This window comes from Oreochromis aureus, linkage group 7, assembly GCF_013358895.1.
Source record: "Oreochromis aureus strain Israel breed Guangdong linkage group 7, ZZ_aureus, whole genome shotgun sequence".
Classification (NCBI taxonomy): domain Eukaryota; kingdom Metazoa; phylum Chordata; class Actinopteri; order Cichliformes; family Cichlidae; genus Oreochromis; species Oreochromis aureus.
Window position 1 is genome coordinate 40,012,946 of NC_052948.1, and position 14,376 is coordinate 40,027,321.

Sequence of the window (14,376 nt, forward strand, 5' to 3'; positions counted from 1 at the left end):
CTAGCAAATTCGGCCCCTCTTTAAAACCTTTTGTATGAAGATGGGGAAACTGTTTCTATTTAGCAGATCTATGATGGAATTCTTTTAGCTGAACAGTTCCCAAAGCGTTGCTGAACATCTGTCTCCTTTCTTCTTTGTCATTTTCCAAGTTTTTGGACTAAAAAAAAACAAAAAACCCTTCTTTGATTGTTTTCTAGGTAAAATTCAGCACAAAATAAAGCCGTGTCTATATTACTTAAGTATGAAACTGTCATTTCTTTTGAACAGCCTCTGATGAAAGCACTAATCTTGAGGAGGGTAACAGAAAACACGAGCAGACTTAGTTTTGGCCTCAGCGGGCTCAGTGCATCAGTCTCTTTGCTACAGGGCTTGTCTTGCTTTCAGAATTACTGGTCTAAACTGTCAACACTGAGCCACCCAACTATAGCAGCAGCAACACTTTAAACAGTGTGAAACAGAGTTCAAGGCACAGCCTACAGAGATACAGTATACAGACTACTCACTCACCCTCCCTTGGCCTCCTATTGGTTTATCTGTCCACTTTTTCCCCTGTCTGTCAGTTTGGAGTCACGGTGTTTGAGCAGGCAGGGTTCAGCACCTGAGAAGACACAAGTTTAAAGTCTGGTTACAGTCACTACAGTGGCACTTAAGGGCAATGTTCTGCTTGACTTAAAGCGATCACAGGGGGAGAATGTATTATAAGACTGAGATATTTTTCACTGCAAAACTTTTTTTGTCACCAAAATGATGAAAATGAGCTTTACTTTTTCCTTTGCCTTCATCAGAAACATCAAAAAGAAAGGGGATAGGGAAAACAAAACCTCAGCTAAAAAATGTAAACAATTATTAGAATTGTAGCAAACATTTCTAAAAAGAAACTACAGAGAAATTATTGCATCTCTCTCTCTTTTTTTCCTCTTGTAGAAAATGAAGAAGCGTACCAACTGGCATAATCTTCGCTAACCAGAAAACTGACCCTAAAGAGGAAGTGGACTATTATTTGCATGTGTCACTACACACAGCAAAGTGTTTGAAACGAGAACTTGCATGCAAACAGTTCGATAACATTGCACTCTATCACAGAACTATCTATGAAATGCTGATGTTCATTCCTCTAAGACTATCTAATAATTTAGCTGCACAATTCATGCAACATGAGCCACTTCCCAATGATGATATAATTTACTACCTGACGCATTTTTCTTCCGTAAAGCCATCACGGCACAAAAGGTTGCTTATTTCTGCTATGATAAGCACTTACTGCTTTTCACCTCGCTCTTCTGCTTCTCTTACACAACTACCTTTTCATAGTCACTGAATACTTCCTGGTCCTATTTCACAATACAACCTTGCTCTTTTCTTTTAACAAGCTTTAGTCTAGAAAGAAAATTATGAAATAGTTTTGTATTAATACTCTGATAACACATTGCTGGTTTATGTTCTGTGTTTCTGCGATGAAAAAAGGCATAATTGATCTGCTTTACCAGCAAAGTTGTCACCATCTCCTGAATTCAGTCCCAATCATTCCAAAATCATATCACACACCCCTACTTTAGAATTAAATAAAGAAAAACGTGTTAAGGTGGCAGATGGTAAGAAGTGCAGCTGTGCTGATAGCAACAGATTGTGGAAAATTGTGCAATATTAAGATTGGGCAGCTGCCATTAAAAACTTCTAGAGCCTACGGGCTGCCCTGTTGAGCACAGTTTTATCACATTTCAAATTCACTGCTAAAACACATTAAAGAATAACTGATGAAACAACTGGAGACAGTAAATGATGGGTTTTTCAATAACACAGTAAAGACCAACCAAACTTGAATGGTGGATCATGGTGGTAAAGATTTTGGTTGTACACCATCTTTATGTGTGCACTGAAGAGATTTCTGAGAATAAGTCTGAGAAGCTATATACTGTTGTATATTACAGTCAAATCACTAACCTATGAGACACTGTGTGAAAAAAGAAAAGAAATTGATGTTCCTGAAAAACCAGATACAACAGACTGACAGTGGCGCACCCTCAGAAAAAAAAGTAATAAGACACTATCATACAGCCAAGAAAATCAAAGCAAAACAAATGTTGAGTATTTGCTGTGTGTTCTTTTGAGAAGCAGTCACACCTTGGATAATAGAGCATAAATAAGGTGCGGCGCTGGCAGGTGTAATGGATCTCATGGTTCTGCAAGACAAACTGGTTTCCAGAGAGATTTTGTTTGTCAGTCTATTCATTATGTTTACACGTGCATGCAAACACAGGACGCTGCAAAGACTGCACACCCACACACACACACACACACACACGTACAAGCACACACACATTTTAATGCTTTTTACTAATTGTGTTCACTAAATTGTGTACACTCACTGGCCGCTTTATTAGGTACACCTGTTCAGCTGCTCATTAATGCAAATTAACAATCTAATTATCCAATCACATGGCAGCAACTCAATGCATTTAGGCATGTGCACATTATCAAGACAGCTTACTGAAGTTTAAACTGAGCATTAGAATAAGAAAGGTAATTTCTTTTACTTTGAAGGTGGCATTGTTGTTGGTGCCAGACAGGCTATCAAACCTTGACAAAGATGGGCTACAGCAGCAGAAAATCACACCAGGTACCACTCAGCTAAGTCAGCTAAGAACTATCAGTCTGTCGTGGTGAAGAGAGAGCTGAGGCTGAGGCTACAATAGGATTAAATAGGATTAAAATTCTAAAAATTAGACAGTATGAGTGACTGGATAAGCACTGAGTCTTGATTTCTGCTGTGACATTCAGATGGTGGGGTCAAAATTGTGTGCAAACAAATTAAAGCACCCTGCTTTGTGTGGTGCAGGGGATATTTTCTTGGCACACTTTGGGCCTCTCAGTAGTAACTGAGCTTTGTTTCAACCCCACTGCCTACCTGAGTATCGTTGTTGACCGTGTCCATGCCTATATGACCACACTGTTATAAAGGTGTTTCCAGCACCTTGTTGAATCTATGTCATATGGAATTAAAGAAATGCTGAAGGTAAAAGGGGGGGGCCAACCAAGTACTAACAAGGTACATTAAATAAAGTGGCCAGTGAGTGTATATTTCACTTTAATGATGTTATTTTGCATGCTTTTGGGGGGGGGGGGGAACTAGTTTAAGTACCTCAGGGTCTTGTTTATGAGTGACAGGAGAAGGGAGCGGGAGATCGACGATGGATTGGTAAATGGTAAAATGGCCTGTATTTGTATCCCTAAGGACCCCAAAGCGCTTTACACATCCAGTCATCCACCCATTCACACACACATTCACACACTGGTGATGGCAAGCTACATTGTAGCCACAGCCACCCTGGGGCGCACTGACAGAGGCGAGGCTGCCGGACACTGGCGCCACCGGGCCCTCTGACCACCACGCAACGGGTGAAGTGTCTTGCCCAGGGACACAACGACTGTCCAAGCCGGGGCTCGAACCGGCAACCTTTTGATTACAAGGCGAGCCACGATCGCATTGGTGCTGTGGCTGCTGTGATTCGAACGCTGTATCAGTCCGTCGTGGTAAAGAGAGAGCTGAGTGTAAAAGCAAAGCTCTCAATTTACCAGTCGAGCTACGTCCCTACCCTTACCTATGATCACAGGCTGTGTGTAGTGACCGAAAGAATGAGATCGCAGATACAAGCAGTAGAAATGAGCTTCCTCCGAAGGGTGGCTGGCCTCTCCCTTAGAGATAGCGTGAGGAGTTCGGCTATCCAAGAGAGGCTCAGAGTAGAGGTGCTGCTCCTCCACATCAAAAGGAGCCAGTTGAGGTGGTTCGGGCACCTGACAAAGATGCCTCCTGGGCGCCTCCTGGGTGAGGTGTTCTGGTCATGTCCCACCGGGAGGAGGCCCTAGGCCAGACCCAGGACACGCTGGAGCAATTATATCTCTCGGCTGGCCAGGGAAGGCCTTGGTGTCCTCCGGACAAGCTGTACTAGCAACCTTTAATGTAAAGCATAATCTGCTTGTCTTTTTGAGATTTTGGTTTCTGTGTGTGTGTGTGTGTGTGTGTGTGTGGTATCTGGAAGGTTGTATATAATTTAATTAACAAAAACAAAGCACTACTCAGCAACTTGGGCCATGCAGAGTATGCAAATATGAATCCTTGAAAAGCTAAGCTAAAAGTTAATTAGGACATGTTGTCAATGCTTTCTATTAATACACAGAGTGCAGACCAACTATTCAAAACAGACACAGCAAAATAAAAAATAGTGCACCATTATGGGGAAATTTAAAAAACAAAAAAGAGAGCATTTTATGTTAAAGATTGCCCATCATTAAGTAAGCAGTCTTTCAGTTTGATAATAATGCATTACAATTTGTGTAGCATATCCTGTGGCAATATTCTGCAGCAACTGACACACAAATTAGATCTCCCACAAAACAGAGATTTAAAGCCACACTGTAATTACAGATGTGAATATTATATCCTAAAAAATCTCTTCATATTGTTATTTTTCACAGAAAATGTGACAGATATATTATGCAGAGGTATAGCAAGGAACAAGATTATGTTTGGAAAATAATTTTTTACACCTCTTTAAAGGAAAAGTGACACAGATGTGTATTAGTCTCCTTTGTAGCAGAGCACTACTGCAGGAGTTAACGGAGACATACGGTACTGTCAGATAACAATCACCATCGACTGGCACGGCTCTTAATAGAGAGCTCGAAGGAAGAGAAAACAAACATTGTGTCGAGCATTATTTAATTTGCCAATCCTTCACATTTCATTTGCAAACCATTATTGATAGCACAAACAAGAATCTTGATGTCAAACTGAGACGCAACGGTGCAATGAAGCGTAGGCCAAGACATAATTTTACGCTACAGTAGGAGGTATAGGAACTTTACTCAATTCATAAACCAAAAACCCTTAAAAAAAATTTAGTTTGTGTTTTTACAGATGGCCAGATTGTCACTTTTTCATTACACAAGCACAGAGGAATTCTGCTAAAAAACACACAGATTGGGACTCGGAGGCCTTTCAGATGAGTAAGGTACTTTCAACACAGCCGAGGGAAGCTGGAGACAAAGATGACCAAGCAAATTACACACAATTTATTTTCTAACCAGCAGGAAAACCCCTATTAATTACACAATTTAATAATTCCTCAACCAAACAGAAAAAATTAAAATCTGCTTACTTTCAGAGCAACTGCCTCACATAATAAAGGAATTATAAGTAAAATCTCCACTTTTTAAGAAATGCCTACACACATGCGTTAGTTAACAGTATAAATGTAAAGCTGCAAAGATTTCTGCTGCTTCTTGGCTTGTTGTGTATGAAATGACAACATTTAGATTAAAATTGTGGACACCAAACAGAGTGGCTCCTGCTGTGCAGGAAGCTAATGGGAATACAAATAAACAAACAGACATGTCTCCATTTACACTCCTATCAAGGTCAGGGCTGTGCTCTCTGATGCATACCCTTCATGATACTATGCAACACAATACACCACTACCCTCATTTTCCACACGTCTTATTGAAGAACATTGTCACCCGGGGCCTTTGAATTCTCTGGATAGATTTTAAAACCTTTCATCATTCATATTTTGTGGATTTCATGTGCTGAGTACAGCTACCTTCACCATGCTTTTTGTCTACTGTGGATTACTCACAGAATCCCAGATAAAAGAGACCGTTTCATTAGTATAGAGCCCTCAGAGTGTAATGTGTGAGGATGTTGCCATTAGTCAGACAATAACGTAGTTCTGTTGTGTTGTATTAGTATGTTTTTTTTTAAATTGTTACAGCTGTCAATGATTTATTAGGTTTCCTGAGTGCAGCATGTTGAATATCTAAGGTTTATTTGATATTAATTCACAATGACATAAGTTGGCCCTTCACATCTGGGACTCTACTCCATTTCTTTTCACTGCTGTTGACTTATTATGGTGAATTATTTTCATTACAGCCATGCTCTTGCATATACCCATCCACTTTATATTGATTAAAAAAATATAGACAATTCTCTGAAATAATTAAGCTCTCCTGAGGATGGTGTGTGTGTTGAGTATGTGAGCTATAGCCTATGCTTTTCCTAGCCCAAGGTGAATATAACCAGACAATTCAAAAAGTCACAGTGAGACATACACTCTGGAAGAAACCCTGGAATTGTTTTTCTCTTTTCATATTTCCTCTTTCTAGAGAAGGGCCAACCCATGGATCTCTACTGACTCAGCCTTGGCTTTAAAAATTCCACTCAGGAAACAACTAGAAGGTGGCGGGGAAACAAACAGAATATGAGCATTGGGTTGAAAGAGAGATAGTATGTGATTCGGCGCTATAAAAAATCCAGTGATACCGCAGAATGATTGAGGGTAAGAAACAAAGATGTCGAGAAACAAGTATACATCAGGAATAAAAACTGAAAGGTGCCAGGTTGTTTCCACGTTCAACCTGTTGTTCTTCATTCCTGTGGAGGAAGCTTCGCTTTTCCTCCTTCCACTCAACAACAAAAGCAATCTAAGGTCATACAAATGAAGCCGTTCCAAAGTCATTTACTGCCGTCTGCCTTTCTTTATTCTTAGAAGTAAGAGCTAAAAGAAATTAAATAGCCTGTCCTTGTAAAAGAAATGATCCTGAAATCAGTTCAACTGAATCAAAAAATATTCAATTTGAAAGTAAAACCCTCACCTATTCTGCTTTCGCTACAAAAAAAAAATAAAGAGGCTTAAATTTTTGGACTACAGTGCCGGTCTGATGTGAGAAAAATTCATGAGAATTTAAATGAGAGCTACCACTGCACAATCAAAAGGACACGCTCAGCTAAACCCTCCAAATTCTCTAAAGGCCTCAAGCCCAATTAGAAAAGGAATGACTTCTATTTAGAAAAGAAGAAACTGTTATAATGCTATTTCAGCATTGTATCTTTCTACTATTGAACAAAGGGTTTCTCTCCCTTTTGTTCTGCAAAAAAAGAGTAAAAACAGATCATGAGAGCTGGAGTAAGCAAAATTGCCGTGCAGCAACTTTTCACTTTTCTAAAAAACATTAAAAATAAATCAATTACTAAAGAAAAACCTTGCTGTTAAAAAAACACTTCAACAGAAGGATCAACACACCTCTGCAAAGACTCAGTTCCTTGTTAGGAACTGAGATTACACATCTTGGTTTCAAACATCACTAAAGACCCCTCTATTACACAGCATGACTTTCTCTGCTTAGTCACTGATCCTGATGTCAGGATTTCTTCTCATTATCAGGTGGAAATGCAGTGCAGGGGAGAGAAGTCCTCAAAGCTGCTCCCTGAAATTACCACTTACAAATTAGGATATGTTAACAGATTAACCTGTTATGCAGCAGAACACATCCCCGACATTAATGCAATGTAGACAGCATAATCGAGACACCCCGTATGGACAAACCAAAAAGGTGGACACACAAAGAAAAGAAACTGCTACACGTTATTTTGTATCATCAGAGATAATAACACTGACAAAGCTATCACTGACAGTTCATTTTTATTTTATATTTATTATTTTGTAAATCAGCTGCACTGAGTGTTGATTTTGGTTTCCTCCAGAATACAGATTGTAATTGTTTTGGTCGATTCCAATTTCTGCAACCTGCTGACACTGATTTTTGCCAATTTCTATTTTCTCTCAGTAACTAAGAGCACATAAAAACAAAATTTAACTTTTCTTCAATGCACAATAAAAGAAATGAATAGGATATTCTCTCAACTGAACAACTGAAAATAAAACTATAAAAAATAGTGCTCTGCTACTGGAAAGAGGTACAAGATAATTAACTGAAAATCAGGTTCTGTAAACCTACCTTATCTTACAATAAAACAAACAGAGAAAAAAAAAACATTATTTTATTTTTCCAGTATGTTTATAACTTCCACAGATAACTGCTTTAACCCTTTGCTCATACCGAGGCTCAACGAGCCTTACTCGTGGCTGGTTGTTGTTGGCTGTGAGCTTTGGATAGCTTTAGCCACTTGGCCTTTGTTAGCATCTTTAAAATGTTCTGCTGAGTGAGGATGATTTAAGTTTCTGGTTATAAAGGCTTTCATGGTGGTCCCCCCATGGTTTACTTTGGCAAACTTTTTGTCTTCACTCACAGTGACGAGCTTCCATGCTACTGACATGTTAGTGTGTGATATGAATGTGCGCGCGACTATTTGCCTGCACTTTTTTGCGCTTGCTGTACAAGCATGAAATGCATAACCTTGTAATCAGCCATACATGATTCTGACCAGCTGGTAACTGGAAATGAGACGATTCAAATTCCTTGGCCAGTCGATTGATGCATCTTTACTCACAAACATCTCAGCCTGCTTAAAAAGCTCAGATTAGTAGTTTTCCTTACTTCTTTATGAAATCTATGACAACGCACTGCAAAAAGTAACAAAACAATTTTATGAGCAAAACTAGAAATGACAAACTGCAGTCAAAACTGGGAATTCTCCTTTAAAAGCAAAATATGAGCATATGCCTGCCCTTCAGCGAAACACTGGGCGATAAAATGGTCTATTTGATGTCACAGCTATGAAAAGTGTTTCATCCCATCCAATTAGCCATGCTAGTGTTTGAAACCAACTGATGCGATTCAGTCTTTTTCTACTTTATGGACCATGGTGAATAACTTTGCTGAAAGAAACAGAAACAAGAAAAAGGCAGGCAGACAGACAAGGAAGGGAAATAAAAAAGAGAAGCCTTGACTCCTTGTGATTCCTTCACCCACACTCGTATCAACACACACACACCACACAATAACCACACAAACACTAAATGAGAAAGAGTGACTAACACTCGCCCTGGGCTTCATGCAGTAGCTCTTAACAAATCCAAGCCTTACCCAATCATTTCCCTTCTCTCCGGGTTGCCATAGCTACAGCCTGTCTCCATTTCTGTACTTTGGGAAGGGTGAGACTTTACCACTGTCAGTGCATGTGTGTGTGTGTGTGTGTGAGAGAGAGAGAGGTGTGTGTTTTTGTGTACTCTGTTGTAACCTCACCAGATGGGGTCTTAACACTTCCTCTCTGTCAGCCTTGTATTCACTCTTAGATGGGAAGGTGTGAGATAACAGAGAGGTGAGCTGTGCTGAGAGAAGAGGATTGTTGGGGAAATAACTACAGTCTTGTGACCCCTCCTGTGTCATCCCATTTCAGTATTGAATGAGCAACAACCTGACTTCTACTCTCAGGGCAAAGCACTATGTAATCCATAAATACATTAAAAAAAACATAGTACAGTATCAGCAAATACAGCTGGGTAGTTGGATACAGAGGCAAAGTTATGGTTTCTCAAACAATAAAAAAATCTTATGATCCTAATTCGTATTTAAAAACATAGTGGATTAAGTGACTTTTTTATTACACTTGACCACTTGATATGTACTTCACAAGTGCCAAATGTTATTTTAAGTACCAGAGCTCAGATGCAACAATCTGCTGTTTATGTAGACGACACACAGGTTTTACTCAGTTTGTTAGATTACTAATCACAGTAGCATGCAACTGCTCAGCTATCAGAGGAGGCAGAGAGAAAATGAGCAAGCGAGTATGCATGTCAGCGAGCGAGACACAACGAACACTCCAGAGTTTGCATGCGTCTTCTACTGCTAGCGTAGAAGATCCATGCGTGCACTCAGGTCACGAAAGTCAAAGGACTGACAGAGATGGAAGCGTGCATGTCTTCAAAAGTGTAAATTACACCAGATGCCACCTTGCAGGTGTGTGTGCTTGTTTGCTATCAGGTAGATGACAAGAACGATATAAACACTTGAGGATCAACATATCACTAAAGCTCCCACCATCTGCCCGCCAGCAGACAAATATAAACACAGTCTCCTCATACTCTGCTATTTCTTTATCTTCCAGTATCGCTCCACTTTTCTCTCTCTTCTAGCTCTCTGCAGTCCTGCCATCCGTCATCATTAGGAGGCGAATAGATGACCTGTCTACACACTCTCTGTCCATTTACTCTCTAGAGGAGAGGAGAGGAGAGGAGAGGAGAGGAGAGGAGAGGAGAGGAGAGGAGAGGAGGATGAAGTAGGAGGGATTTGTGATTCATAGAAAAAGGCTTGATTAAATAAGATAAGGAAAAGTGTTGAATGAAAATGTGTGGCCAACACTCTTCTAATGTACACAGTAATATTTAGAGTGATCATTTTGCATATGTGAACTAGAGATGATCATTAGGGAAACTCCTGCATTTTACCTGATTAACTGATTTCATCACTTTTACGGAAAGCTCTTACAATTCGCTCTTATAGTATGAGAGTGAATTTAGAAACATATTTTGTGATGTTAGTTAGGTTGCTTAGAGATTAGGTAGGATCCAGGTGAAGACCGTTGTTACAAAATATCAACTTTTGACCGAAGGTATTTAAAACATATTTTTAATGGTCAAAATTTTTAAAAAGTGTAATAAATAAAATAAAATGGGGTCAAATTTACACTGTATGTGTGTGAGTGCGTGTGTGCACGCAGACAGCTGTAAATGACATCAAAATGCGGTAGATGCTTCACTGTGTTCTGGCGTCTGGTTGTGTTACCAGACTACTTTGGTATAAACAGTTACTGGCAAGTAAGCTTGATAACCAAATGAAAAATCCACCAGCATGTGGTGCTTCGTGAGTATTAATTTTGGAACCTGCATGTTTATTTATAACATTTATACATTTACTATGTATGTATGTATTTATCCTTTATTTAACCAAGAAATAAAACCTCTTGAAATTAAAAATTCATTTTACAAGAGTATCCTGGCGGTACAATCATAGGTTGCATAGGTTAGTAGCACATACACATGCACACACACACACACACAGCCAAATCATACACTGTAACTAAATCATAACCAAAATGTAAATACTGAAATGATTAAAAAAAAAAATATATAAGATATAATAAATATAAGTTCGCTTTCATTTATTATGATTTTGAACAATCAAAATCAATATTCTGCAATCAATGGGTTGACTGGGCTTTATTTTTCTAAAGGACACGAAGGGATCAAAGCCAGTGGACATATACAAAAGATTTAGATATATAGGAAAGGGAACGAAGAACAGGATGATATGAGACAAAAGGATGGCTATAGCTAAGATGGAGGAGGAGGAGGAGAGCGTAGGGAAGCGTATGGATGAGGGGAGGACGATCAGAGGACGAAGTATTGTCTCCTGGTAATATGTAAAAATAACTCTGCTGCTGCTTAGTGGAGGAGCTAACTGGGTCAGAGAATTCCCAGAGAGAGAGGGAGAGACAGGAGAGAGAGCGAGAGGTATCACAGTGATTCAGGATGCAGTATCAGTGTGAAGCAGGAGTCAGTCTCGCTTCACCCTGGGCTGTTAAGGATGAAGAGCATCTCTGTGCACATCCATCTAGCCGTCCATCCATCTGTCTAACAAACTGTCCTCTATGACCCATCCTCCCTCGTATTTTCATCTCCCCCTGAGCTCTCTCTCTAGTTCTTTTGTTGACCTCTCCTTCCACCGCTAATAAACATAGTTGCAACTTTATCACATAAACTTGCAAGTTTCCCTCATATTCCTTTCTGGCAACTAACCCCACTCTCACTTTCTGCTTCCTCTTTATAGTCTCACTCTTCATTTACTCCACTTCCACTATACTGATGGAATATGTAATGACATTATTAACAATACACCATCTGATTACCCAGAAGTTAAGCAATGTGACACATCTTAAACAACTATAATGATGATGAAACTAAACGTTAACACTGAGAACTTGTTGAGTTCTTATATTAGGGCTTTTATTATTATGAGTGAAAAAAACATCCAAACTGGATGCCTCACCGTGTGTCTCTAGTTAATGTGATATCGTGCTCTTCTAACATTATGTAGCGGTTTAGTGGGCATCAAAGAACAGCATTTAATTTGATTTTAATTTGGTTAATAAACAAACCAATTTGCAGCTACATTATTTCAGGATTATTTAATGATTAATGCAAGAGCTCAGGACTACTTTTAATTTTCTCTTCTTTTTATTTTTCTCATTTATTTTGGGCTATAACATATAACATAGCATAGCCCAGTATACAATAACAGGACAGAAACAGCCTCTAGAAAGATGACTATTATATCATTTTAACTAATATTCTACAGTGTTTCTTATTATTGTCTGCTCAGCCAAGCATCCTGCATTTTACTGACTTCTCATCAATGTTCATCAGATAACTTTGGGGTAACCATTTAAAGACTAAGGATTATTAGATTATAAACCTGAACAAAACCAAATATTTTGGTTATTTTGATCAGCATTTCAACTACTTGACAACTACTTCAAACGGTCTATAGTTTTACTTCCATCTATGAAATGTTATCCCATGAACCAAATATTTCATGGGCTGCTGTGTTTCTGGGATTTTACTGTTTCCCCCAGCCAGCACCACAGAGTAACCCATAAACCATACAGTGTGTGTTTGTCAGCAGTTCTGAGCAGTAATTAAATCTTTACAGATGAAAAATGGAAGAAGCATACAAACTATTCTGCAGACTATTCATCAGACTACTGTACATACTGTACTAGATGAATCTGTGTATCCTGGAGTCATATATCTGCAAGACAAACTAATACAGGGCTATATGTTTTTTTTTCTGTCAAAGGCAGGCAAATATGAAAAAAAAACCCTGCATCTTCAGTAAAAATACACACATGATACGATGATATTTTAATTTCCATGCCTGCCTAACAGATTTAAGGTTTGTTAAAATGAGTCCACAGCTTAAAAATCATTAAGAACTCAAAGCCATAATGGATTAACCTGCAGCGTTGGTCCAAAATGGGTAGGGCTGATTCTTGGCTGGCTGTCTGGGACAACAGAAATAGCTTGAGCTGACTACAGCATATGTAATACGCTGCAGCAGTACTCGAAGTTTCTATGTCTTTCCATTTAAACCACCTGCTCTATATTCCTATGTAAAAGAACAGCTTTATGTGTCTGTGTACTGGGCTTTGTATGTGATACGTGACATGAGTGGTGCAGGGTTGGGCAAGTTTACATAAATATGGGAAAGAACAGCACTACATACGTATAAAAAGCTCTTAATGGTGCAGTGGCACACTAGTCTTTCAAACTGTGGGCCTAAAGAGTAGTAGTTTGCCCAAATGAAAACAAAATATAATATCAACCTTGTCGTGCAGGAGCCTTTTAGTTGAAGTACACTGAACACTGCGCTACAGTGTTAATACAGCAGATCTTTGATGGCAAATAACTACTCAGGGTCACTAAGAGAAAGAGCTATTTAGCCACTGAAATAATACAAAAACATACTAGAGTGTGTTTTGGCTACAGTGTCTAATCAATTCAAATAATAGTGACTGCTTAGAAAAAAATACCCTTTCTTGGCTTTGCAGTTAATGTATGTTAGTTGTACTTAATTTACACTGTATATGTGTTATATAAGTGGGGATTATAGAAATGGCTGAACAGTCTGCACACAAAGAGAGAAAACATGTCACGCCGCACATAACTGAAAAGACGGAGTGGTCCACTGCGGACAGTAAATTGTGCGCTAAAGGTATCTTTCTTAAATACTGCTGCAACGACTGCAATCTCATAACTGCAGACATTATTTTATTTTCACCTTGTACCTTAGGGAAGTTTAAAGTCCATACGCATTAAAACAATAAAGTCACTTTATGACTGATCTTGGTAAAGAAATTCAAAAGCCCCTCCTAAAATCACAAACTCCCACATGACACTCATAAATTTTACACTGTTTACACATTTACCCAAAACAGTTCTTATTCCTCCAAATCTCTAAAGGCTGCCTAGATCTACTCTAGAACTGCAACCAATCCTCGCTATAATCAATGACATCGACTATAAAAATTCGTTGACAGTGAATTTTATTGTCGACGCGTCATCAACTAATTTTGCGTAAATGTCTTTTTGTAACTGCAATACACAACAGGAAGCTGTAAGAGTTAAGTCAGTGTGTCACGTTGACACCTTGTTTATGTTAATGTTTGTACAGTGACGTATGTGTTAGCTAACCTGTCGGAAACTTCTCTGGATGATGCTTGCTAAGCGAACACCGATTTTGTTAGCTAATGAGTGAAATGCTAACAAATTAAACAGAAGTAGCTACACCGTCTCCTAGTTTGTTTATTTTTTCTCACATTAATATTAGCATTTATTCTGAAGAGTAAACCCCTCTACCTAACGTCAGGTAATGTGTGGGTTGAACCATCTCAATAATTAATTATATTTATAATCAGTTAAACAGTTTAATTGGCATTGAACACTACACGATCTGAGAAACTATGATATACAACCAAATTTGTGATTAGTAACAGTCTTTTCTAGTTCATTTCAATTCAGTTTTATTTACATTGCACTACATCACAACAACAGATTGCCTCAAGGCACTTTTAATTC

The 14,376-nt window shown here is 38.8% G+C and overlaps 1 protein-coding gene across 3 annotated transcripts in view; it reads right to left on the minus strand.

Annotated features, from left to right (window-relative positions):
- LOC116312198 (spermatid perinuclear RNA binding protein) overlaps positions 1-14,376 on the minus strand; it is an 83,154-nt gene that overhangs the window by 53,136 nt on the left and 15,642 nt on the right. For all 3 annotated transcript variants that reach the window (XM_039615186.1, XM_039615185.1, XM_031729556.2), the window contains exon 2: positions 508-598. The gene's annotated coding sequence lies outside the window, so the exon portion shown is untranslated. The remainder of the gene's footprint in view (positions 1-507; positions 599-14,376) is intronic.